A 27,591-nucleotide genomic window follows, 5' to 3' on the forward strand; every position below is an offset into this window, starting at 1 on the left:
TTGATCATAATGATAGGACTAAGAGCCAATGAGATCACATAAACACGAATAGTGTCTGCAAATATTAACTGATAGAATAAAAAAGGGAGAGAACGATCCAACATGGGAAGCAAGATACACAGCAGACCCATAGAATGGCAGATGTCCTAAACAGCAATCTGGCCTCAGAATCAGACCTTAAGGCATGTGGATCAGGCTGAAAAGCCCATGAGAGTATTTCAGGCATGGAAAGCCAAGACACTCTGGCAAGAAAAAAAAAAAAAAAAACCTAAATGAAAGGTCTCCGCGAATGAGATCCCAGTGGAAAGAACAGGTCATCAAAGAAGGAGGTACCTTTCTCTGAAGGGAGGAGAGAACTTCCATTCTGACTACGACCTTGCCTAAATATGATCAGAGTCGGTGAACTCAAAAGGCTTCCATAGCCTTGGCAACCCATACAAGAGCCTAGGGTGATTACTGATGCCATAAACAAGAGTGTCAAATTGTTAAGTCAACAACAGGAGTCACTGTGCACTTATTCTTCATGTAGGATCTCTGTCCTTAATGTACTGTACAGTGTGATTTAATGGTATAACGAGTACTCAAACAGTATTTTTCACTTTGTGTTTCTATGTGGGTGCAAACTGTTGAAATCGTTACTTAATATATGCTAAACTGATCTTCTGTATATAAAGAGAATTGAAAATGAATCTTGATGTGAATGGAAGGTGAGAGGGAGTGGGAAAGGGGAGGGTTGCGGGTGGGAGGGACGTTATGGGGGGGCACCATTGTAATCCATAAGCTGTACTTTGGAAATTTATATTCATTAAATACAAGTTAAAAAAATAAATTACTGAAAAAACTGTTGAAATCTTTACTTAATGTATGCTAAACTGATCTTCTGTATATAAAGAGAAATGAAAATGAATCTTGATGTGAATGGAAGGGGAGAGGGAATGGGAAAGGGGAGGGTTGCGGGTGGGAGGGACGTTATGGGCGGGAAGCCATTGTAATCCATATTCTGTACTTTGGAAATTTATATTCATTAAATACAAGTTAAAAAAGAATAAATAAATTACTGAATATCAAAAATACTCACAGAAAAATTGACCTTAAGAATTAGAAACTTGGCAATTAATTCCAAAACAGTTGTAAGACAATATATTGGCTCATTTAATGATAGTGCTCTTAGAGGAAAAAGTATTGATTCATAAGTAGAATTTGTTTCCACTCAGCCAATGGGCTAGCCAGATTTGGTCAATGTCATCCCTCTATTCCAAAATGACTCCTGAGTAATTGCTTGGTGCCTTTAACAATGACCTTATCCCTGGTTGCACCTACGCATCTGTATGACTTGGTGGGTAGCATGGAATCAACTGATGATGAGTTATTCCGCTTGAGTTGTTTTCTAATGGCCCATAATAGGGAGCTCTGTTTTTCTCAGGGTCCAGTAGCATGTCATGACTGATTTACTTAATTGTGTGGGACCCATTGCTACAGATGGTATGAAGATGCTTAAGAACTCTGGGGTTTGTGTTGCTTCGCTACTACAGTTTTCCATAAACATATAACATCTTTTTCCAATCACAGATACCTGTGATAATAAAGAAACCACCCAAGAGAATGGTCCGAATGCAAGGGCTTCCTACATTGTAGCCTGTAACTGTTACAAAGTGCTTTATAGCTCCAGGCCTATTAATAGCTGGTAGCCTTACTCATAAATGGGCATGTGGGTCAAAGCTATTCCCTAGTGCAGTGTATGTTCTTCTAGAACCCAGAGACTTTTTCTCAACATTTTACTTACTGTTTTAGTTGTAGAAAGTACAAAATAAATTAGTTTTTTCTTTGATATGGAGGGAATATTGTAGCATTCATCAGAATATTGCATCTCGGAATCTTGGAATAGTGAAACTTCCTTTGACTTATTTCCCACTTTCTAGAGTATTTCCAACATACTTTCCATTTCTTTTTTATCTGGTCCTATAAGCATGACACCACTGAATCTGTAAGCTAAACTGATATCCTATGGAATGTTCAGACAATCCAGGTCCCTTTGAATTGTGATATGCTAAATAAGTTAGCATATCCCTGGGCAAAAACATAAATATCAAATATCCATCCCATGAGAATGTAAATTGCCTTGGTTTTTTCCTCCCAACAGGAATGTAAAAGAAGATCATTGGACATGTGTCTTGTTCTAAGGCAGCACTAATTTTCTCTACAAAGATACACAGCTGGCACAGCAGCTGCAATTAAGAATGGCACTTAAGCTTATGATAGTCCACTGTTACCTTCCAGGACCTATTTTCCGGACACGAATGATTAATTAAATGGTGGACTAATATAGATTAACATCTCTGTAAACTTTAAGGAGTTTAAGGTAGGCACTAATTCCAGCATTCTCTTTCAGCATAAGGTTAACATTGGTGCTTAATTTTTCCTGAGGCGGGAGAGTTCCAGGACATCCCAGTTTATTTTCTTTTCAAGAATAACTCTCATCTCACATTCCAAGGACTGAATGTGGGAGTTCTGTTGCTACCAAGTATAAGCATTTCAGTAGAACATTTGAGGACTGAAAATTAACCACTGTGTAGATCTGTTGAAGCACTGGATCCACTGTAAGCAGGTCCTGGGCCAGGACTCTGTTTATTACCTGGACTTTCACTCCCATACAAGTATGACAGTTGAATATGAAAGCTGCTGATACAAGATGAAAGTCATCCTTGGCAGATCCAAAGTGGAGTCAGGAGGTTACGAAGGAGGAAGGCTCGCGCTTGAATATTTGAGATAATGACTGTCACAAGGTATTTCAAGGACCAAGAAATTCCTTCACATCTTCTATACAATTTATGCCTTGTATATCTTACATACGCTTAGACATTTTTGTGGTTATAACTGAACACCATAGACTGAATAATTCAGAGAGAATAAAGGTTTACTCAGCTCATAGTTCTGGAGACTAGGAGATCCAAGGTCAAGAGGCAGTATCTGATGAAGGCCTTCTTACCAATAAGGGCTCTGCAGAGTCCTGAGACAACACCGGGAATTTCATGGTTAGAAGGGTACATACAAGGGCCTGTGTCATGGCTCACTTGGTTAATCCTCCGCCAGCAGCACCGGCATCCCTATGGGTGCCAGGTTCTAGTCCCGGTTGCTCCTCTTCCAGTCCAGCTCTCTGGTGTGGCCGGGAAGGCAGTGGAGGATGGCCCAAGTGCTTAGGGCCCTGCACCCGAATGGGAGACCAGAAGGAAGCATCTGGCTCCTGGCTTCGAATCCGCACAGCGCCGGCCGTGGCAGCCATTTTGGGGGGTGAACCAACAGAAGGAAGACCTTTCTCTCTGTCTCTCTCTCACTGTCTAACTCTTCCTGTCAATAAATAAATAAATAAAAGGGTACAAAACACTGACTCAATTTGGCTTTTTATAACAGAGCCATTCATAAGACAACTGAGTAACCAAGTAATCCTTTAGGATTTATTCATTCATGAAAACAGAGTCCTGGAGACCTAATTACTTCTTAAAGGTCCTACCTGGTCTCACCTTTTGATACCTCAAATGGCAATTAAATTTCAACATGAGTTTTGGTGAGAATATCCAAACTGCAACACAAGCTTTGCTATTCCGTACATCTGCACATATTTCTACAAGCAAATTTGTTGAGCAAATTTCTTTAATACTGCAGAAGTTCAAACAAGGCATCCCTGCCTAACTGTGGCTGTCTCCACCAATGCACAAAAAGACTACTTCCTGAGATGACTTTTGTGATCAATGAATATTGTTTCAGAGAAGTTTCTATCATTTTTTCCTTTTGTCTCTAAAATCTCCCCTTTACATAAACCACACTACATGCACCTATGACATGCCATAGCCTATGTATCCCAGATTGCAATCCCCTGTCACTCATTTCTAAATAAATTCTATTTTTATAGGAGCTATTCCCTTGATTGTTATTTTAGGTTGACAGGGTCAACACGACATTGGGTCACTAAGAATAAATGTAAGTTTGGACTCTATGTTCAATAGTGCTAAAAACAGCTAGATTAGCCTTTGCCTTAGTGCATAGTTACCTGGGTAAATCAGTGGAAGAACTAAAGGAATTATTACTATGCACACCTGCTCTGTGTTACAGTGCCCCCTTCAGTCATTGAGTTCCAAGTCTGGAAACTGGTTCAGGTTAAGAAATCACACATAAGGATGATTATATCTTTTAGAGAGCATACCTCCACCTCCCTGCTCACCATCCTGTTTCTTTTGTTTGAATAAACTAAGTAATCCCCTTTTGGCTGACCATTTATCTGTCTTTTGGAATATCATCACCATACATCTTTGTAAATCCTTTTAAATTATTCTGGCCATCCAGTCCTTACAATAATTGCACACATTCTATTTCTAATTAAGTGCTTCCACCTGACCTCTATAACTTTGGGATCCTGTCAACCTCATTGCTGTTAGGTGAGTAATTCTTTAACAGTTTATCCTCATGTCAGTCTTAGGTTACTGAGAACAGCCATCACCAAGTTCCTTAGGGAAGCCAATGATCCTCTTATCTCCATAAATCTTTTCACTTCGTTAAATGGAGTGAACTCTGAACTCTTTCACCCATTAGAGTTGGCTGATGGATATTCCAATCTTGTAGCCATTCTACTATGGACACCTCTCAGAAAATTTTAATCACCTTTTTTTTAGGTTTCTTTTTATTTATTTATTTATTTATTATTTAGTAAATATAAATTTTCAAAGTATAGTTTATGGATTACAATGGCTCCCTCCCCATAATTTCCCTCCCACTCACACCCCTCCCATCTACCTCTACCTCTCCCATTCCATTCACATAATGATTCATTTTCAATTATCTTTATATACAGAAGATCAATTCAGTATTTATTAAGTAAAGATTTCATCAGTTTGCACCCACACAGAAACACAAAGTGTAAAATACTGTTTCAGTACTAGTTATAGCATTACTTCACATTGGACAACACACTAAGGACAGATCCCACATGAGAAGTAGGTACACAGTGACTCCTGTTGTTGACTTAACAATTTGACACTCTTGTTTATGGCGTCAGTAATCTCCCTAGGCTCTAGTCATGAGTTGCCAAGGCTATGGAAGCCTTTTGAGTTCGCCGACTTCGATCTTATTCCAACAGGGTCATAGTCAAAGTGGAAGTTCTCTCCTCCCTTCAGAGAAAGGTACCTCCTTCTTTGATGGCCCTGTTCTTTCTACTGGGATCTCACTCGCAGAAATCTTTTATTTAGGTCTTCTTTTTTTTTTTTTTTTTTTTTTCAGGGTGTCTTGGCTTTCCATGCCTAAAATACTCTCATGGGCTCTTCAGCCAGATCCGAATGCCTTAAGGGCTGATTCTGTGGCCAGAGTGCTATTTAGGACATCTGCCATTCTATGAGTCTACTGTGTATCCTGCTTCCCATGATGGGTCATTCTCTCCCTTTTTGATTCTATCAGCTAGTATTAGCAGACACTAGACTTATTTGTGTGATCTTGTTGACTCTTAGACCTATCAGTGTGATCAATTGTGAAGTGAAATTGATCACTTGGACTAGTGAGATGGCATTGGTACATGCCACCTTGATGGGATTGTATTGGAATCCCCTGGCATGATTCTAACTCCACCATTTGGGGCAAGTCCGATTGAGCATGTCCCAAACTGTACATCTCCTCCTTCTCTTATTCCCATTCTTACATTTAACAGGGATCACTTTTCAGTTAATCCCCTTTTCTACCATTTAGCCTTTCTCTTTCATTTAATGTGGGTCATTTTCTACTCCATAATTTCAAACATTATACTAGTGCTACTTTTGCAATATCACTTAGAGTCCTTGCCCAAGTATTAAATTCTGTATCATACAACAGTATTCCTACACTGATGAACACTGCATCCAACTTGGAGACTATAGCATGACCAACTCAAGGATCTCAAAACCTCTGTGGAAGAGATGTTTATTCTAGACAGTTGCAAAAAAAATTCATGGAAAAGCACATGTGGTAGATTTATATGGAGTGGGTTGGGAGTGGTGCTAATCATTTCTTCGCACATTGTATAGATTGTAATTAAGTCATTCAACCTCAGATCACCATATGGAAAGTTGGGAATTATAGTCTGTCTTGTGAGAAGAAAGATAAAGACTTGTTTTTTTTTATGAGTAGCTAGTATTCTCTGCCACCATAGCATAACCTAGTATTTCCAAGATCCTATGAACTTTACTGCCCAGAGGATAAGATTAGATGAATATTTTCTACAGGACTTTATGGTTTTTGCTTGTGATCCAAAAGTAGTCCCTTTGTGAGCCAATGTAGGTTTTAGAAAGGAATATTTTTACCTGAGTGATCAGACCTAGGGCTTAGAACCAGATAAACAAAAGTGGCTTCCCTAGCTCCTTATTACGGAAGCCCATTTTTAAACTTCACCTTCTAGATATTCCAACAGTGATTGTGAGCAAAGATCAGTACAGGAAAATCAAGGGAGAGTAAAGGATAAACAGAATTAGAGAAGGTAGAGGTGTGGGGAGAGATAGAAAACATTTGCCCCATTGCTAGAGGCAACTCCTTGGAGTCCTTCTCAAGATAGAGGCTATATGCTCCCATAGCACTATAATAGTGACTCAAAGAGGAGAGAATGAAGTAACACAGACAATTGCTACCAAGGTTCAGAATTTTAAAATCCTTTACTCAATACAGTAAAACAACCACCTTCTGGAGATAGGATTCAATAAAATATCCTTTGGCTTGATACTAACTTATTCTTTGAAATGAAGACAGACTAGGCATGAGATCCTTTCAAGGGCACAGCTAAACTGCTAAAACCAGGCAATATGACAATCAATAATGGTGCATTTGCCTATCACTGTGTCCTCTTTGCTACAAAAGCAACAATGATAGTAATTCTACAGTACTTATGCGGTCTGTAAAAAAGAAATTCACTTTTATGATGATATGAAAGCCAACTTCCAGAAATATAAGCTCAGTTGTTATGGTTTTAAAAATATTCCCTCAAAGAAACAATTTTTGACAGTGAATATTCAACAGGCTTAAAAATATTTTAAAATCTAGGGGCTGGTGCTTTGGAATACTAGCTTAAGCAACTGCCTGTGGGGCCCACATCCCATATGGGTGATGGTTTGAGTCTGGTCTGCTACACTTCCAATCCAGCTCCCTGTTAATGGCCTGGGAAAGCAGTGGAAGATAGCCAGAGTGCTTGGGCCTCTGCACCCACATGCGTGACCTGGAAGAAGCTTTTGGCTCCTGATTTCAGATCGGCCCAGCTCTTACCATTGCAGCCATTTGGAAAGTGAACCAGCAGATGGAAGACCTCTCTCTCTCTCTCTCTCTCTCTCTGTAACTATGCCTCTCAAATGAATAAATCTTTAAAAATATATTTTAACATATGAAACTGTACTCTTACTAGTGATCATTAGCAAATGTTGATAAGAATATGCAAAAATGGACACTGTTAATGTCTATGATCTGAAATATATTTAAAGACTTTTAAAGATGTTTACATCCTTTGCACTGACCTCAATTTGAATCACTTACCCTAAGAAAAACAGAACAGACTAAGTAGTACATGATTCTAATAGAAAAAAATGTAAAATACAGATTGAGAAATTGCATGTAAAATACTATAAATCAATATCTAATTCCCAAGAGATAATCATTGTTATCATTTTCTTGACTGGGCTTCCAGATGTTTCTCAAGTGATCGGAAAAATCAATATATGAACAAAATAGAAAAGCATAAATAATATCTTATTTATTCCCATTTGATTATGATCAATTTATGATATTTTAATAAAGAATTTATAAAAATTATACCATATTTAAACTTGTATTTCTTATGTTTCTTTTTATTTTTATTTAGTTTTTAACAAATTCAATATAGTTTATAGATACAATCTAAGATTATAATGAAATTCATTTCCTCCCTCCCTTCTGCCTCCCCCTGCTCCCTTTTTCCTTCCTTCTTTCCTTCTTTCCTTCCTTCCTTCCTTTCCTCCCTCCCTCCCTCCCTCCTTCCTTCCTTCCTTCCTTCACCTTTCTCTTTCTTTTTGCTTTTGTCTCTTGTGTTTTGTTGGTGGAGTGGGGTGCGGTGTGGGGCAGGAGTGTTCTTGTCCAGAAGTTGTCCCCTATACCAATGTTTTGGACTGTTTCCCCTACACTTTCTTCCAGCAACTTCATAATCTCAGGCTTTTTTTAAAACTCTTTTTATTTATATAAAAGGGAAAAAATTTCATGCATTTCATAGATATAGTTTTAATAGCATAATTATACTTCTTAGCTTACCATAGTTTCAAGTCTCACAGTTAGGCCTTTGATCCATCCTGAGCGATTGCTGTGTAGGGTAAAAGAAATTGATCTAATTTCATTCTTCTACATATATACAACCAGTTTTGCCAGCATCATTTATTGATGAAATTATCTCACACAATGAATGGTCTAAACACTTTTGTCAAAAATTGGCTTGTCAAAAACACTTTTGACAAAAATGTGTGTGGATTAAATTCTGGGCTCTCTAGTCTATTGATCTATGTGTTGGTTTTTCTGTTAGTACCATGCTGTTTTAATTACTATAGCTTTGTAGCATGCTTCGAATTCAGGTATTCTGATACCTCTAGGTTGATTTTTTTTTTTTTTTGCTCAGGATTTCCTTGCATATTCTAGGTCTTTTCTGATTCTATATTAATTTTAGGATATTTTTTTCTAATTCTGTAAAGACTCATTGGTATTTTGATGGGGACTGCATTATATCTGCAGATTGCTTTAGAGAGTATAGACATGTTAATGATATTGACTTTTGCAATCCATGAGCAAGGACTATCTTTCCATTTTTTTGTGTCTTTGATGATTTCTTTCATCAATGTTTGATAATTTTCACAGTAGAGATCTTTCACTTCTATGGTTAAATTTATTCCTAGCCGGCACCGCGGCTCACCAGGCTAATCCTCCGCCTTGCGGTGCTGGCACACCGGGTTCTAGTCCCGGTCGGGGCACTGGATTCTGTCCCGGTTGCCCTTCTTCCAGGCCAGCTCTCTGCTGTGGCCAGGGAGTGCAGTGGAGGATGGCCCAAATCCTTGGGCCCTGCACCCCATGGCAGACCAGGAGAAGTACCTGGCTCCTGCCTTCGGATCAGCGCGGTGTGCCGGCCGCAGCGCGCCGGCTGCAGCGGCCATTGGAGGGTGAACCAATGGCAAAGGAAAACCTTTCTGTCTCTCTCTCTCACTGTCCACTCTGCCTGTCAAAAAAAAAATTTATTCCTAAATATTTGATTTTTGTGGTTATTGTGAATGGAATGCCTTTCTTGATTTCTCTTTCAGTGAGTTTGTGGGGAGCAGGGCCCGTCTCCCGCAACATGGCAGGGCGCCCGGGAGACAAATAAGTACTGAGACTACGGACAAATAAGTACTGAAACTACCGAGACTGGACTAGACCACTGAGATTATTAAAACTAACTCTATGCATCTGATCTCCCACCATATGGCGCTGAGAGGGAGTAAACAACTTCCACACAGCTGCCTCACCAATTTGACTAACAAGCTGCAGGAGCTGATCCTGCCCCTGATTGGAGGAGAGCAGTGTGCTCAGCGTGTGGGGAGAGAACGCCAGCAGAGTTGGGATTGGTAGAAGAGGACTATAAAGGAGGAGAGAGACAACATGCAGGCGGAACATCTGAGGAACCCCTGAGAAAGCCGGCCGGTGGTGTGCCGCTCCTCCGCGGAAGCAGGGGAAGCGGCAGGGGTGCTGCCCCTCCGCGGAGGCGGGGCAGGGGGGCGGCAGCTAATCTGGGAAGGACCAGGGAAAGAAACAACAGCAAATCCGTTGCCGCTCCTCTGCGAGCCTGTGGAGCGAGTGACAGAGTTCATCATTAAAATATAAAAAGATTCTTTTTTGTATGTTTATTTTGCAACCTTCAACTTTACTGATTGGGTTAGTTCTTGCAACTTTTCAGTGGAATGTTTAGGTTTTCCCATATACATCATCATGTCATCTGCAATATGGATATTTTGATTTCTTATTTTCCAATTTTGATGTATTTTATTCCTTTCTCCTCCTTAATTGCTCTTTCTAAAATTTCCAATATTATGTATAGGAGTAGTCAAAGCAGACTCCCTTGTTTGTTCCAAATTTGAGAGGAAATGCTTTCTGCTTTTCTACATTCAGTATGATATTGGCTGATGATTTGGGATACATAATCTTTATAATTTTAAGGTATGTTCCTTCTATAGGATGTTGTATCATTAAAGAGTGTCAAATCTTATCACATGCTTTCTTTTAATCTATTGAGTTTTTTTTTCTTCTTTCTGTTGATGTGATTTGTGTTTCTTGATTTGCAAATGTTGAATCACTCTTGCATCTAGGGGATAAATCCCACTTGACCATGATGTAAAACCTTTTTGATGTGATTTTGGATTTGGTTTGCTGGTATTCTGTTGAGAATCTTCTCATCAATGTTCACTAAATGTATAGGTCTAATTTTCTTCTCATGTCCTGTCTGGTATAGGTATCAAAGTGATGCTGGCTTCATATAAAGACTTTGGCAGATTTCCATCCTTCAATATTTTGGAATACTTTGAAAATTATTAGGGTTCCTTTTGAAATGTTTAAATGTTTTGGAGAGAGTCGGTGATATGGTGTAGCAGGAAAGCCAGAGTCTGCAGTACTGCTATCCCATATTGGCACTGATTCAAGTCCCAGATGTTCCATTTCCAATCCAGCTCTCTTCTAATGTGCCTGGGAAAGGCAGTAGGCTATGGCCAAAGTCCATGGGCCCCTGTAGAAATGCAGGAGACACAATGAAGTTGTTGGATCCTGCCTTCAGCCTGGCCTAGACCTGACCATTGTCGCTATCTGGGGAATGAATCAGAAGAGAGATGATCTCTCTCTCTCTCTCTGTGCCTCTGTCTCTCTGTAACTATGCCTTCAAATAAATAAAATACATCTTTTTTTTAAAAAAAGAAAATGTTCCATGTGCTGATGAAAAAATTTTTATCCTTAACTGTTAGGTAAAAGGTCCTCTAAATATCTGTGAGGTCCATTTGCTGAATAGTATATTAAACTATGGTGTATCTTTTATTTTTTTAAAGATTTATTTACTTATGTGAAAGTCAGAGTTAGAAAGAGAAGAGAAGGAGAGACAGAGAGATGCAGGTGGTGAGGCATGTGGCAATTTCTTCCTACCTTGAGTTTGTAAGACAGCAGACACCCAACACAAGACCATCCAGATATATACAGCAAATACTATTAGAACTACAGGGAGAAATAGACTCAAATACAGTAATAAGTGGGTGACTTCAACACCTATTCTCATCAATGGCCATCCTCTGGCTCACTCCCAGTTGGCCAAAATGGCCAGGAACCAGGAGCTTCTTCCAGGTCTCCCATGTGGGTATAAGAGGCCCAAGGACTTGGGCCATCTTCTACTGCTTTCCTAGGCCATAGCAGAGAGCTAGATTGGAAGTGGAGCAGCCAGGTCTCTAACTGGTGCTCATTTGGGATGCTGGCACTGCAGGAGGCAGCTTTACCCACCAGGCCACTGTGTTGGCCCCACGATGTATCTTTATAGATTTTCTGTCTGGATGATCTGTCCCTTGATGAGAATAGGTGTTGAAGTCACTCGCCATCTTACAAACTCAAGGTAGGAAGAAATTGCCACATGCCTTATTGTCACCTGCAACTTTAGCCAAGAGGGAATTCCACAGACACCAGCTGACTTTTACTACAGCCTGAGGAGCTGACTGGGATCGAGCAAGTATCAGACTTAGAGAAAGGAACTCAGATTTCTGCCCTTCCCTCCCAGACCCCAGTAGCATGCAGGACTGGGCTGTGAGAAGTCACTCAGCAGGCCTCTGTTCTGCTGCTACCAGAATTGATCAGAGTCAGAGTCAGGGTACCTTGTGGGGCAAAGGACAGATACTCTGCATCCTGCAGTTGTCACAGTTTTGGGTATTACCCTAGAGACATGCTCACTATTTCTAGATGAGCCAGAAGGATTCACCTTAGCTTCCGGGGGCATCACAAGCAGCAGCCCATAAAAAACCCACTCCCAACCTAGGAGATCGAAATAATGACCTCTCTTCACCCTGAAATATCAGGACTTTAACAATTAGTTTCTACATTCCTTAGTCCCACTGGAATCTACCCAGTGGTCCTCAGGTAGACAATGTTTATATATTTTGTCTTTTTATTACTGATTTCAAAGAAATTTTTAGATATTTTTGGTCACTTTTCCTTTAACATGGCATATATGCATGTACTCATATGTATTTATATACTTATCCACATAATGTTTGGGCTACAAAACAGTTTTCCAAATTCTATGCAGTTAAATATATCCATGTTTTCCCTTGTGGTTTCTGCTTTGTTTCCTTGCTTAGAAATATATTTGTATTTCAAGACTATATAAATATCCACCCTTATATTCTTCTAGTCCTTTTATGATATTTTAATTTGTATTCACTTACTTTCCTTTTTTATTTGAAAGACATACAGGGAGAGAGATAGAGACAGTGAAAGAGAAACTTTACATCTTCTGGTTGACTACCCAAATGCCAAGCCAAATGCCAGGAACCAGAAATCCAATCTGTATCTTCCTCATGGAAGGCAGGTTATTGGGTCATCACCAATTCCTCCCAGGGTGCACATAGGGTGGAAGCTATAATCAGAAATGAAATGGGACTTGAATCCAGGCACTCCAGTAAGAGATGCAGTGACCCACATCTGTACCAAACATTCATCCCTATGATGACATTTTAAATATGAATATTAAATTATCACTCAATATTCAATTTATTTAGGAATAAGTTTAAAAAATGAGATCCAACTATTGGTACCATTTTAGGGGTGGTGGCGCTGGGTATAGTTTTTTTTTTTTTTTTTTTTTTACTCTATTGTCGCTCCCCCATTCGCGGAGGAATGACACAGGACCCTGTGCTGTTCTTTTGTCTACTCAGCCCTCCCCGGGTTTGCTGCTGGTTCTTCCCAGGTTGGCTGCCGTCCCTTCCACCTCTGTGGAGGGGCAGGCCCCCCTGCCACTTTCCCTACTTCCGCGGGGGAGCGGCACACCGCTGGCCGGCTCTCTCGGGGGCTGCTCAGGTGTTCCTTCAGATAGATGTTCCTGGTGCATGTTGTCTCTCTCCTCCTTTATAGTCCTTTTCCACCAATCCCAGCTCTGCTACCCACACGCCAAGTACGCTGCTCTCCTCCAATCAGGAGCAGGATCAGCTCCTGCAGGTTACTGGTCGAACTGGAGGCAGCTGTGTAAAAGTTGTTTACTCCTCTCCCAGCGCCTTATTGTGGGAGAGCAGATGCATAGAATAAGTCTTAATTCCAGTAACTTAGTCTAGTCCGAGTTGCTCCCCACACTCTATACTGTTTGAAGTGCTGCCTTTATTTGACTCTAAATTGAAAATACTTGGAAATAACTTAAAAATCCCATGGCAAAAGAAAATTAAATAAGTCTACTCAATAGAATATTGAGCTGTGATTAAATATAATATTGTAATGAGTAATGAATTTACAATAGCATGAAAATGTGCTTGTATCTTATGATAAAGTGGGATTAAGGAATTACATTTGAGAAAGGATAGAACTAAAACTATACTTTTTTAGATATTTACAAATTTAAACCTGGGGGAAATAATTTAAAAATATATAAACAAAGATTACTTCTCTGTGTTAAGAATATGGCATGAGTTGGGGAGGGGGTCTTTTGGCATAATGTTAAATCACTGATTAGGAAATCTGCATTTCACCTCAGAGTACAAGAGTTCAATGTTCACCTCCAGCTCCAGACTCCAAGGTCATGCTAATGCAGAACCCAGGAGGCAGTGGTAAGGGCTCAAATAATTGGGTCCCTGCCACCCACTTAGGAACCTGAAATGGGTCCCCAACTCCTGTCTTCAGCCCCCAGCCCTTGCAGGCATTTGGGGAGTGAACCAGAGGGTGAATATGTGCTCTCTCTCTCTCTCTCTTTCTCTCTCTCTCTCTCTTCTTCTCTCTCTCTAACTCTCTCTCTCTCTTACTCTCTTATTAATTAATTAAAATACATGGGTTGATATTGCCTGCTTCTTTTTGCCTTTCTATATGTTATAACTTGTATGGACCCTTATAATATGAAAAAAAATCTCTTCTTTAAAATGATGAGCAGCATATTAATTTGTATTCTCTATCTTGAAGATAGAGAAAATGTTCTATTAAATGTGAATTTAAGTCTGGAATTTTTAGCAAAAGAATTAATTCAGATATTTTGGTTATCCCTTTGACTACTGAGTTTCCATGCTGACCTGCTATTGGGGAGGATGTATTAGTCAGCATTCTTCAGTGAAGGTCAGCACCTCCTACTCTTGTCCCTCACCTACGAGCATTTATCATAAGGGCTCCCACTTTATTCCACCCAGCTCCAATCCTTGCCCAAGGTTTGAGAGGGTCAATTTGCTGTGGAAAAATCAATTACTGCCCTGAAAGAGTAGTTAAGTTTGAGGTAACCTTAAAGGAGGAATATATGAAATTGTTCACAAGGTAGCTTTAAGGGAGCATATGCTTTGAGAAATTGTCAGTGCTGGAACTTGTATTGATCTACGCTGAGCAACAATTAACTGGCAATGAATAAAGCACTTGTACAATTGTGGATGTGGTAAAGAAAAAGAAAAATATAAAGGGACTAGAAAGAAAGTACCTCTTAAGGGGATGTGGTGTTCTGCTCTTCCCATAAAAATGATAGTGAGGAAAAGCCCAGCGCTGTTGTGTAGAAGATTGCAGTGTCTAACATGTTTTCCTTTCTCCTGTCTTTTGTTAATGCCTTTTCAGAGCTTGTTCTCTTTGGATTCAGCAGATTCCTATATATCCTCTTCATCCTCAAAGTCACACACTTCTTGACTCCTTTTTCAGAAAAGAGTGATCTCCATTTGCCCCAGCTGATGGCGATGCTCACGCTCAAGATGCTTCTTATTAAGAAGACAGCTCAATGATCCCAAATCTTTTCTTTGCTGTTTTTGGTATATGAGCCATCCCATCCTAACCTGGTGCCAGGGTAGGAGACTAACATGTAAAACCATCACATCCATGGTGGAGATAGAGCCAAATTGAATCAAAATTAAAATTTTTATTTATAATGTATAAATTTATAGGAATGATCAAGACATTTTAGCAAGAAGCTGCAGCCTAAATCTGCAAGATTAATGAGTATTGACTGATTTCTGCCATCGGGTCATGAATAAAGGGGCAGAAATCAGAAACATGAAATAATTCTTCTGTACTGAGACCTTGATAGTCGTGAAACTAAAAAAAAATTATGGTGAATTTGTTGGTTAGTGCTCATGGTGTAATGTTTTAAATATTTGGAATATCAACTCTGCTTTGACTGTTTGTCATGTGAAGAGTCAGCTTAAGGAAAGACAGGCAGAGAGACAGGGAATATAATGGGTCCCCTACAAAAACTGTAAGGAATTAAGCTCTGGCATCAAACCAAACCACATACTTTTCTTAACTGGTCAGCAGCATTTCCCAACTGTAACATTTCTCAAGTGATCCGTGTAAGGAAAAGGGGCACAGAATGGAGAGGAGACATCCAGAATAAATTTATTCAAGAAAAATAAATGCACAGAGGTGGGTGACCATCTGCCAGTGTGCTTACAGACCAAATAAATGGCAGAGGGCTTTCAATCCTGCAAAAGAATGCAGGGGGTGGGCAGCGGAACAATATAGGACATGAGTAGGTCTCTTGAAAGAAGGCAAGGGTAGGGGATATAATTTGATTTTATCTAACTTCAGGCAAAGACCTAGAATGGCTGAGGCTTATGTCATTTTTCCTTCAATCAGTAAGATAACATTTCTCAACTGATTAGAGACCATGCCCCACCTCCTGAAATGTATGGGGAAAAAAGTACCCCTGATATATGGAAATTATGTGGAAATTGACCAGTTGATAATCACTCCCTATAAGAGCTCCCTTACTCATAACCTTACTAAAACCCTCCCTTGAGGTCCACCTGGCTAGCAGAGTCTTTGTTCCTTAATAAAATCTACTTTCCCTTTTGCTCACTCTCATTGTGCTGTCATGCTATGCCATTGTTATTCACAATAAGACAGACAAGCTCCTGCAATATCAGGAATGCTGAAATGTACTTCACATATCCAATCCAAAGAAGGTATCTTATCATTTCTTAAGGGCTCATTGGATGCTCTTGTTCATCAACAAATAACTAGTAAAATTCAGATGGATTTTCAAGTAAAGATGGTGGATTGAATATATATATAAATATTTTTGTCCACTTTCATCATGCCATTGAACTGACAGAAAAAAACAGAGGATATCAACAACAAAATTAAATCTTAACAAGAAGAGGGATGAGAGAGAGCCACAGGTTGTTGAGGGAGAAAGATGAGAACCGAATCAATCTGTGGTTGCAGAGTTCCCCAGAGGCTCAGAAACTGGCAACATCAGCAATTTAGAAGTGGGGATGAACAGGGCTAAAATTTGGAGCACTGGTGGAATGTACTAACATGTAAAACCATCACATCCATGGTGGAGATAGAGCCAAATTGAATCAAAATTAAAATTTTTATTTATAATGTATAAATTTATAGGAATGATCAAGACATTTAAAATTAGCAAGATTGGTTGAATCCTATTTATAGTCAACTAGAGAAATGATCACTTGCAGCACCCCCTGAATCCAAGTGACCCCTCCATTCTTCTGGAAGGAAACTGAAGTTTTATTCTCAGGAAATGTAAAAGCAGTCTTGGTAATGTGGCTCAGCAGAAAGAACTGAGATATGTATCATAGTGAAGGGAGGAAGTTATATGTATATGGATGCTGAGACTCCCCTGAGCACTCTTCCTCACTCTGTCCCAAAAGACACACATCTAATCTTCGACCCCTCCCAGCAGGGAACTGGTGACAACTGGTCATTCAAGTCAGTGGAACTCACAGTCAGTAATGCTGACCACTATGCTTATAGTTTTCAATCAAGTTTTTAAAATCAGATTATCAGATGTCTGATAGTTCACAATGTAAAGGAATATATATGAAATTCTAATCCCCGACGGCCTGTGAACGTGTGTATTTATTCTCCTTGCTGTGTGTGTATATGAATATGTGTGTGATGTGTAGCAGCTTTTACTGTGAATCAAACATGTTTACTCTTCATGATAATCAGAACCAAAAACATTGATTTTTTTTTTTTAAGTGAGAGGCTATAAGCAATCCAGACTAACGCCATCCCAAAGCTCTTTGCCGGCATACACAAACTGCAGCACCTTCCCAGCATGTACACACTAAACAGAACAGGATGGAAATGCCTTGTAATACTTATCAACAATGACAAGATCTAGGTTTCAATTAAAACAAGCTAGAAAGGGCTGAGTTAAGACTGCTGGAGGCCTTCACAGTAACAGATACATAACCACTACCTTTATTCCTTGGAGATAAGGTGGTAAAGACTTAAAAATATCCTTAGATGGCAAGCCCCTGTGGCTTGGTCTCTTTCTACCAGTCTCTCTGGAGCATTTCTCTTTCTTACTTAAATAAAACTTCACTTCTATTCTCAGCAATGCGTATGTCATCAACACCACGACATGAACGACATGAACCCAGACTCATCTCACCAGATGAGTCTCACTCATCTCACTCATCTCACTACAACAAAAGGCTATAGGAATCTGAATTTCTGCCTGTAGAAAAAAGCCAAAATTAAATATGAATAAAAGGGGCTGGTGCTGTGGCCTAGATGGTAAAGTCACTGCCTGCAGTGCCAGCAGCCCCTCTGGGTGCAAGTTCGAGTACTGGCTGCTCCACTTCTGATTCAGCTCTCTGCTATGGCCTGGAAAAGCAGCGGAAGTGTCACCAGAGAAAAGGCTGTGGAAGCCGTGGGTAATTCATGCAAGAAAGAATTCAGGCAGGAGACAGAGAGTGAAGTGAGAAAGCTTTTATTGGGGGTAGGGCATCCATCAGGACGGAAGAGACAGATAGTGCCCAGTCGCTCGGATTGGGGAAGAGTGAGGTTACATAGTTCAGTGGAGAGAATACACCTGGGCAGGCCAGGGGGGTGACTCCTCCGAGAGGCAGAGGGCTGAGTGTGTGGTCTGTTTTAACTCACTAGGTTTTTAAGGGAGTCTGTTTACCCATCTCTTCCTCTCCTCCAGGACAAAGGATGGGGAGTCTCAGCAGAAAGTTTTGTTGGGTGAAAACTAGCAAATTCCTCCTCAGATTGCTGGCACTGGGTAGAGTAGAGGGGCTTCACTTAGGGCTTCTGTGAAGGTTTTATTGCCCCACGTTACCAGGTAACTCATTTGGTCCTGGGGAGAGAATTCTCCTGGGAGCTTTCCTGGGGGCAGGGCTAAGGGATGGGACCACCTGGAAGGTTATCAAGTTCTAAGCAGGACTTTGAAGTGCAAAATTCTGAGCTTCTGGAACTTCCACAGTGGGTGCTGGTCTTCAGGCCTTTCTCACACACACATAGGCTACATTTCTGACTTCCTACCTAATAGAAGATGGCCCAAGTGCTTGGGCTCCTGCACCTGAGTGGGAGACCCAGAGGAAGCTCCTGGCTCCTGGCTTCGGATTGGTGTAAATCCGGCCACTGTGGCTAATTGGGGAGTGAACCAGCAGATGGAAGACCTCTCTCTCTCAATCTGTGCCTCTCCTTCTCTTTCTGTGTAACTCTTATTTTCAAATAAAATAAATAAATCTTTAAAATATATGAATAAAAGTCTTTACTACAGTCAGAGAAATTATAATATGAATTATAATAATATAATATAATAATGAACATTATATAAAAATGAATACATATAGAACCAAAGAGTCTCTCAAGCTTAATTACTGGCATCAAGCTATCATGCTGATTTCAAATTCATATTAACTAATGGGAAGATAATAGGGAAGGAAATTTTCAGAATACAAGGCAAAATAATATCTAAACTTTGCTAACCACTTATTAACTATACACCTATTAAGCCATTTAATCCTCACCATCATTCATGAAGTGGACATTATTATTATCATCACTATTTTTATAAATAAGACTAAAGCATGGAAATATTAATTAGCTTTTAAATGTTCACATAGGCAGTAAGCTGTAGACCAACTACTTGAATCAATGTATTATCCTTTTCTTGTCTTTTTAAAGATTTATTTTATTTAGTTGAAATGCAGAGCTATAGAAGGAGAGGGAGAGAGAGAGAGATCTTCCATGCATTGGTCCACTCCCTAGATAGCCACAAAAGCCAGCGCTGGGCCAGGGCAAAGCAGGAGCCTGGAACTCCATTCAGGTCTCCCACATGGATGGCAGCAGCCCAAGAACTTGGATCATTTTCTGCTGTTTTCCCAGGCACATTAGCAGGGAGCTGGATGGTAAGTAGAGCAGCCAGGACTCAAACTGGTGCCAATAAAGAATGCCAGTATTTCAGGTGGTGACTTTACCTGCTACACCACAATGCCGACCGCTGCACTTTTCCTTTGCAGACCAACACTAGTCATTCCTTCTGTTCTGCTCACAATTACCTATCCTATTGATGTACTTATTAAGTATTTTGCAATAGCTTCAAGAATTTTTCAGATGTAGAACTGATATTGGAATTTGACCCTTTAAAAATACATTGGGGGCCGGTGCCACAGCTCAATAGGCTAATCCTCCGCCTTGCGGCACCAGAACACCGTGTTCTAGTCCCGGTTGGGGCGCCGGATTCTGTCCCGGTTGCCCCTCTTCCAGGCCAGCTCTCTACTGTGGCCAGAAGATGGCCCAAGTACTTGGGCCCTGCACCCGCATGGGAGACCAGGAGAAGTACCTGGCTCCTGCCATTGGATCAGCGTGGTGCGCCGGCCGCAGCACACCAGCCACGGCGGCCATTGGAGGGTGAACCAATGGCAAAAGGAAGACCTTTCCCTCTGTCTCCCTCTCTCTCACTGTCCACTTTGCCTGTCAAAAAAATTTGTGGGAAGCCACAAATGTTATCGAAATTTGGGGTGCCATATGACATCACCATATACTTATTAATAAATCCCCAATATTAATAAGCCTGAGAGGGTTCTTGCCTAATATTTAGAGAAGAATTCTAAATGCCAGCATACATGAATGAGGAAGCATGGTACATTTTAAGCTTTTATTTAGTGCGAAAGATGCATAGGAGAGTGAGAGCTTTATATAAGAGAGGGGTAAATCTGGGTTCATAGCAAGTACCAGGAAGCAGCCACGTGGAAGAGCATCTAGGCCAGGAAGCATGGGGCAGGTTGGCCTGAAGGCCACTTGCCCTTGAGATGCAGGGCTGCAGCCAGCCCCCTACCAGCAAGAGGCCAGGGTGAAGAGAAAAAGGAAAAGGGCCGGACACACCCTGTCCCAGGCTTTTAATCCACACTCAAAGGGGAGTGGTTAATTAATCTGATTGGCCGGTGGGTGCTCAGGTGTGGCTAGGTAGGGCGTGAGGTCACACAGGGGCATGGTGAAGGCGTGGTCTTCCAGCTCACAAACCTAATCAATTTAACCTGTATGCCTGTCTTCTTCAGAACTATAAATACATTCAATAAGGAAACACACAGGCTAAGCACCACACTAGACTACGAGGACAGAAGATGAGTAAAGCCCCAACTTTGGTTAAGTGTCATAAAAGTCTGTTTCTCTTACTGCTTTGTCCTTGAGGTAAATAACTTATTTTCATCATTTAATAGTCACCACTCAACCTTTTGGACACAGTGGGTCCACACAATTGGTTATTTCACTGGGGTGAAATCTGAGAATTTAATCCAGAAAAATGAATTCATGAGATTACACTCTTAATAAAAACACAAACTCCCTGACTTCTCTTCTGATGTGCTCCTGGCCACGTGGAATCAGCCCTCTCATGTCCCACACTGTTTTCAGAAAGCACTGCGGTGGCCTCTTCATCTGAGCACCCAGGATGAATGTGTGCTTGTCAAATCCTGGCTTCCCCACGTGAATTTGCATCCCAGAGGGATTCTGTCTGCATCTCCACCTGGGAGAATTCTGCTTCTTGGATGCCCGCAAGGAATCCACTCACTCAGCCCCTCCCTCTGGACAGTTACCACTCACTCCTATTTATTCAAACTTGGCAGGCAGTTAGTCCATCCTTCCAAAGAAAAGCTTTATGTATTTTCTTCTATGGCTGTCAACCTCCAGGGACTCTGCCTGGAGAGGCTGGAGTTACATTCTATTCTTTTCCTATTTTTTTGAAATACTAATGCAAAATTAGAGTGGGAAGGTGGTGATTTGCTCAAATTCTAGCCTTCACAAGGCCCATTTAAACAAAGCCCTGGAAAATTCAAGAGTTTTGGCATTCAACCATCAGGGACTATGATAAGGAATTTACCCTATGTGACTCAGTTTCCCCTTATTAAATGAGGTATTTGGACAAAAAACATAAACTGGTGTTCTTCAGAGCCCTAGAATTTCACTGCAACACATCAATGGCCACCTGAAGTATGGGGTTGCGGGTGGCTGAGAAAGGCTCATGGGTTCCCGCCACTGCATCAGCCTGAGAAATTCTATTAACGTTTTGTGCAACAGTTCATTCATTGGAGGAAGGGTCTGCAGCATAAAACATAAAATGGAAATATCAGATTCAATAGCCTCCAAAACTCTTAACAGCTCCTTCCTTGATTCTATAACAATAGTATATATTTGTAGTTAGTTTGAAATAAATTATTTAACCTATGTTAAAATTATTCTATCATATATCTCCTATTTCTCTATCTCAATCTCAATATCTTTTTCTTTCAGGATTCCCTTATGTGTAGATATTCTCAAATGACGGCTACTTACTTGTGTATCAAGGCAATTATTTCACATTATAGTTATACCTCAACCGTCATGCCAATTTAGTGCTCCTTAACAGAACAAAGTGTGTTTCAGCGGAGATTTTATAAAGCCAAAGCAGTATTCACTGCAAATGACTGAACACACAACAGCAGAGAAAGGAAGAACAAGGATGAGAGAGTGTGAGGCAGAGGGAGTAAGCATTACTGTGTACTTCTGCCTGAATGATAGCTAGATCTTATTATAATATTTACAGTGCAGTTCAACAAGGTACATAAATGTCCCAAAGAACAGCATCTAACTATCAGTGCCCAACTCTGGGACATTATGAAATTCTTAAATCCACATTCCTTCTCCTCAAACCTCAGCTTATAGGTTACTTATCAGAATCACATGTTCTTTTTTTGTTTTCTTTTTTTTTGACAGGCAGATGGTGTGCAGGGCCCAAGCACTTGGGCCATCCTCCACTGCACTCCCTGGCCACAGCAGAGAGCTGGCCTGGAAGAGGGGCAACCGGGACAGAATCCAGCACCCCGACCAGGATTAGAATCCAGTGTGCCGGCGCCGCAAGGCAGAGGATTAGCCTAGTGAGCTGCGGCGCCAGCTAGAATCACATGTTCTAAGCCAGATGATCCGTGTAAACTTACTGCTTCACTGTGACTACCAAGTGCCTTCTACAAAGGTATTTAGTAAAATTTTTAGGATTACCTGTTTACTCCACTTCTGTCACTGATCTCTCTGTTTTCCAGCCCAAGCCCAGTTCTCTCACTTGCTCACATGCTCTTCCCAAGCAATCGTTGACTCAGTCATGATTTACCTAGAACCTGTACTCATCTATGCTCAATTATAACTCCAGCTTAAAATCTCTTCTTGATTTCTAGACTCATTCAGAGATCAAGTGTCTTAAGGTATGTATCACTCAACAGAATCAAAATAAAACTCATCTCTTCCCAAAGTTTTCTCTCATTCCCCATCTCAGTTAACAGAATCCCATTCACCAAGGTGAAAACTCAAAAGCAGCCTTGATTCTTGCTCTCTCCAATCTTCATACCCTATCAGTATCAGCACGCTACGAATTTACCTCCCCTCTATCTCCTTGCTCTTCAATTCCCCATTTCTATTGATTGGTTTGAGTTCCTCTTTCTTTCAGAGTGTTATAATAGTTCCCACCTGACTTTTCTCCTTCAAGCTGTTTTTCCATTTAGTTCAGTTTCTGAAAGCAAAATTGGTTACATTCTCTGCTTTTAGAAACTTTCAAATTGGTCAGCCCCTACTTCTTAAAATTCTCTCCTTTTAGTTCATCCGATCTTCTTGGTTCCAACTTCGGTAACAGCTCTTTCTCCCTTTTACTCATTGTCTTCATTTATTTTCTTGCATTAATTGTTCTATTTTCAGAATTGTCCCTCTTTGTTCTTTACTCTTCTCCCTATATATTGTTTCCTTTTTATGGCTGCAAATATTACCCATATATTAATAACCTACATCTTTATTTCTGGCCATGATATCTCACTCGAGCTATCGATCTACCAATTGAGTTCATTTTTTTCCCAACAAAACCCCCTATTCCAGTTAACCATTCTCTTCAAACACTGACACAAATTATCTACTTTCCAAAGCTAGAAACCTAAAAGAAACCTCAAGCTCTCCTAACCCTTTAGTTTCAGTCGTTTGTACTTTTAAATAATCCTTAGGAAGGTTTTTGAAATCTGGACTTTTCTCTTTTCCTCTCTGCAAATGCCCAGGCCTTTATTATTTCCTGCCTGAAATATAACCACTATTTCCCTGAATATTCTATGTCCTTTCTACTTGTTTAATCTACCAGTTCAGAAGTTATGCCCCTTAAAGACAAAACTATGTAGTTGAGTCTTACCTTTTTAAAAACCTCTAGCCTTTCCCATTTGTTGATGTTATAAAATAGAGTTTTTCATACAGGAACCTTCTTCATTGCCAATTACTAGTAAGAACTGCTTACCTCTGCCTAATTCACTGCAATAAATATCACTGACAATGGGAAGAGAAGCTAAAGATTAGATTAATCTGAGTCTAGTATAGAGATCATGTCATGTTTACCAGTGAGTGGATATGTTAGGTATAAATGGTTCTCTTTCTACTCAGGCTTCAGGTCAGCCAGGTCCTTGTTAGACTTTGAAATCTCTCTTTCCTTTTCTCTATGTGGTATACTTCTGCTCATTGTTCATAGGCAATAAAACTGTTCTATAATTTCTGGAGCCTTCTGTCAAAACTTTATACTTCTTTCTGTAGCATTTTACTTATACTTTTTTGAAAATATTCACCATAATATAATTCGTGCCACTGTATGTATATTTCTCTCATTAAACTGAAACTTTATTAAAGACAATAATTATATCTATTAGTTTGCTATCACTTGCCATTACCATAAGCTTTGTCATGTAGCATTTTGTTAACAATTAATTGTTAGGTGATTCCTCTGACTCCTCTACATATAATTATTTGTTACTCCCAGTATCTTATATATATCAAATTCTCAATAAAGCATATAGCAGAAATTAGTGTTGATAATCATCTTATCTACCACATTACTGGAATATCAAAGTAAAAAAAGTCTAGTTCATGGTGTTATTTTCTCTTAGCCCTTGACACAATGCCTGAAATAGTAGTAAAATCTGAATACATATTATAGACAAAAGCAATTTTCTTGTTGAGAGAAAAGAAGCTAACATTTATTGAGTGTGCATTGGGTATTAGGCAGAATTCTATGTGCTTTATGTGAAACATCTGACTTAAATCTTATAATAACTCCATAAGTAAGGATGTTATCCCCCTGCTAAAAATATACTGAGGCTTAGTGAGGCTATATAAATGCATTATTCATGTGGTCAGTAAGTGGGAAAAACAGAATACAGACAATACCAGGTTGAATCCATAGACCTTCTCTTAACCACTTCAGTACATTGCCTTCTAACAAATCAATATTCTGTGGTCCGGGTCACTACATGACTCACTTTTAACAACTAGCTGCCAGTGATGGTTGAGTGTGCTCTGTAACTTTAAGTCACATACCATAAAATATCAGTAAACTGGAAACCTCAGAGAATCTATTTAATTGATTTTTTGATTAACTTTGTAAGTAACCTTTCCTTTGTCTTAGTAAGTGAATAAAATACAATAGAATTTCAAATTTACCATCTCCCAGGTTCTCAGGGGCATAATTTTGAATCTTAGTCATTGTTGTTCCTCAGGCTTCAGGAAACCTGAAAAACATATTTGTATATTACACAAAATAGATGATCCAGGATACTGCAGATACACACACAGTTCCAAGAGACCTGCTTCCCTTGGATGCAAGAACACCCATGGTGTCAATTAAGTTAATCATAACATATTAGCATCATTGAATGCTGCTCTTTTAGGTCTCACTTGCCAATTTACTCACTTGCTCATTCATTTCATTTTTTTTTTAATTTTTTTTTTTTTTTTTTTTGTGACAGGCAGAGTGGACAGTGAGAGAGAGACAGAGAGAAAGGTCTTCCTTTGCCGTTGGTTCACCCTCAAATGGCCGCTGCGGCTGGTGCACTGTGGCCGGCACACCACGCTGATTCGAAGCCAGGAGCCAGGTGCTTCTCCTGGTCTCCCATGCAGGTGCAGGGCCCAAGCACCTGGGCCATCCTCCACTGCACTCCCGGGCCACAGCAGAGAGCTGGCCTGGAAAAGGAGCAACCGGGACAGAATCCAGTGCCCCGACTAGGACTAGAACCTGGTGTGCCAGTGCTGCAGGTGGAGGATTAGCCTATTGAGCCACGGCACCGGCCTCATTTTATTATTTTTACCCCCTACCCCCATTCTCATTCCTTTCCCATTATAACAACATTTTAACATGTTCAATATATGTTCTAATCTACATCAAAATCCATATCTAATCTATATCCATCTATATCTAACAAAAAGATATAGATTGCTGTCTTTTCCACTTACATTGTAAATTCACATATCTTGCTCAAATAGCTTGTTCTTTTTACTCATTTCTAGGCCTTTGAAATTCATCCATGCTATTGTGTGCACTAATCTACCATTCCTAATGGTTGCATATTTCTTCGTAATATCTATCCAGAAAATTTTTGTCCCCTGCTTTCCATGCTGTAAGCCTCTGAATTTTATGTGAGTCCTGGATTTCCTTCAACTCTGTGTTAACAATAACCTGGAATGAACATTCCTTTCTTTCTCTCTTGCAGACCTATGTAAGAGTATATAGGGGAGGAGATGAGTTTAGGTAAGTGATGAAATTAGAAACAATAATTTGAATACCTGTTCATGCCCCCTCTACTTTTCAAAGAACTGAGGAAGCCAGGTGAGATAACTTAGTGCCTGACAGTCATATAATAAGAATAAAATGTTCACTGAAGAAGATAGGAAGGAAAGAGTTGCCAGCAACACCCCTCCCCAATTCTAAACAGCACAGCATGGAAGAGACCTTTCCTGCTTCCGGAAGAGAGAGAGAGAAGTCCAAGCCTTAGTACCTGGCCAAGTATCAGGCCTGGTACCAGGTCTGCTTGGTAAAATCCAGGGCTAGGCAGACCCATTGTCCCTTGCCCCAGACCAGTACCTATGAGTTGAGCCTTTGGAGAACAACATTACTCAGGCAACCAAGGGCCTGCCTTTACCACGCCTGCTCACCCACTGTAGTCAGCACAGTGTTGAAGAGGACTCTACACCCTGGAGAGGGAGGCAGGAAAGGCAGCACAGGACTAGACAGCAGAGCAAGGAGATACGATGGCCTTATAAAGCAGGAAACTAAGTGTGCAATGTCTAATGTTTCTCCATTTGGTTTCTGTTTTTTTTTTTTTTAAATTTTATTTAAGGTATAAAAATTTCATATATTTCATATGTACAGATTTAGGAACATGGTGATACTTCTCACCCTACTGTCTCTCCTACCCATGTCCTACCCTTTCTCCTCCTTCCTCTCCTAGTCCTTCTCAATTTTTACAATGGTCTACTTTCAGTTTACTTTATACTCTTATATAAGACTTTCTCTACACTAGGAGTTCAACAAATAGTAAGAAGAAAAGACAAAACAAAACACTACTACCTTTTCATCTAAACCCTGAACCAAGACAGACTTCACTTCATAGGGAAATGGTAAATAGGAGGTCACTGGCAGTCCCCACTCACAGCACAGTCCCACAGTCCCCAAGACATTTACTGCTGGAGAGTACTGTGGTCCCTGTAGGTGCTGAGCCCAGTGTAGGATGCTAGGTTACTACACTGTTGCCCCAGAAAAAGATCCCTGCTGACATTGTGCCCTCCGCAACTCAGGCCCCTGCTGCACAGAGCTGTCTTGACACCTCACCTACCCATGGACCTATGAAGCATTTGCCCCACAGACGGTCCTGTGAACCAACTAGAAGACACTGCCTACCTTCCCACGGGCTGGGAAGAAGATGGGGAACACATGCTTCAGAAAACAGGTGGTCCTACCTGCTTTCATGTTGCCTAATAAGTAACTGGGTGGCCCAATCCCTTACCTGGAAGCAATAGTTCAAACAGGCCCTGAGCAGCTGAGCTCACGATGACCCAGGCAAGGAGAGGAGTGATCGCACCTGCCTACTCTTGAGCCTGGTAAACACCCACGCAGCCCACCAAGTCCCCTGGGAAGCAATTGGCTGGTCCTTCCCATTCTCCTGTGGCCTAAAAATGCAGTTGAGCACTTAGTTCTCAGGAGTTTGGCACACTGTAGCACTGAGAAGCAGCTACTCAGCCCTTCCCATCCACTTACCACCCTAGGAAGCAGCAAGGCAGCTCTTCCTGAGCAGGTCAGTCCCTGGAGACTCTTTGAAATGACCCATGCTGGCT

The 27,591-nt window shown here is 40.5% G+C and overlaps 1 long non-coding RNA gene across 1 annotated transcript; it reads right to left on the reverse strand.

Moving 5' to 3' along the window:
• Positions 1-10,342: 10,342 nt before the first annotated feature.
• LOC149125666 (uncharacterized) lies at positions 10,343-27,207 on the reverse strand. Its single transcript, XR_016236742.1, has 3 exons — positions 27,093-27,207; positions 24,925-24,992; positions 10,343-10,762 (listed from the first exon to the last, which is right to left on the reverse strand). It is a non-coding gene; the product is annotated as an uncharacterized LOC149125666 (long non-coding RNA).
• Between the last annotated feature and the right edge of the window lie 384 nt (positions 27,208-27,591).

Source organism: Oryctolagus cuniculus, chromosome 7, assembly GCF_051225735.1.
Source record: "Oryctolagus cuniculus isolate XC-2025 breed Fujian yellow rabbit chromosome 7, ASM5122573v1, whole genome shotgun sequence".
Lineage (NCBI taxonomy): Eukaryota > Metazoa > Chordata > Mammalia > Lagomorpha > Leporidae > Oryctolagus > Oryctolagus cuniculus.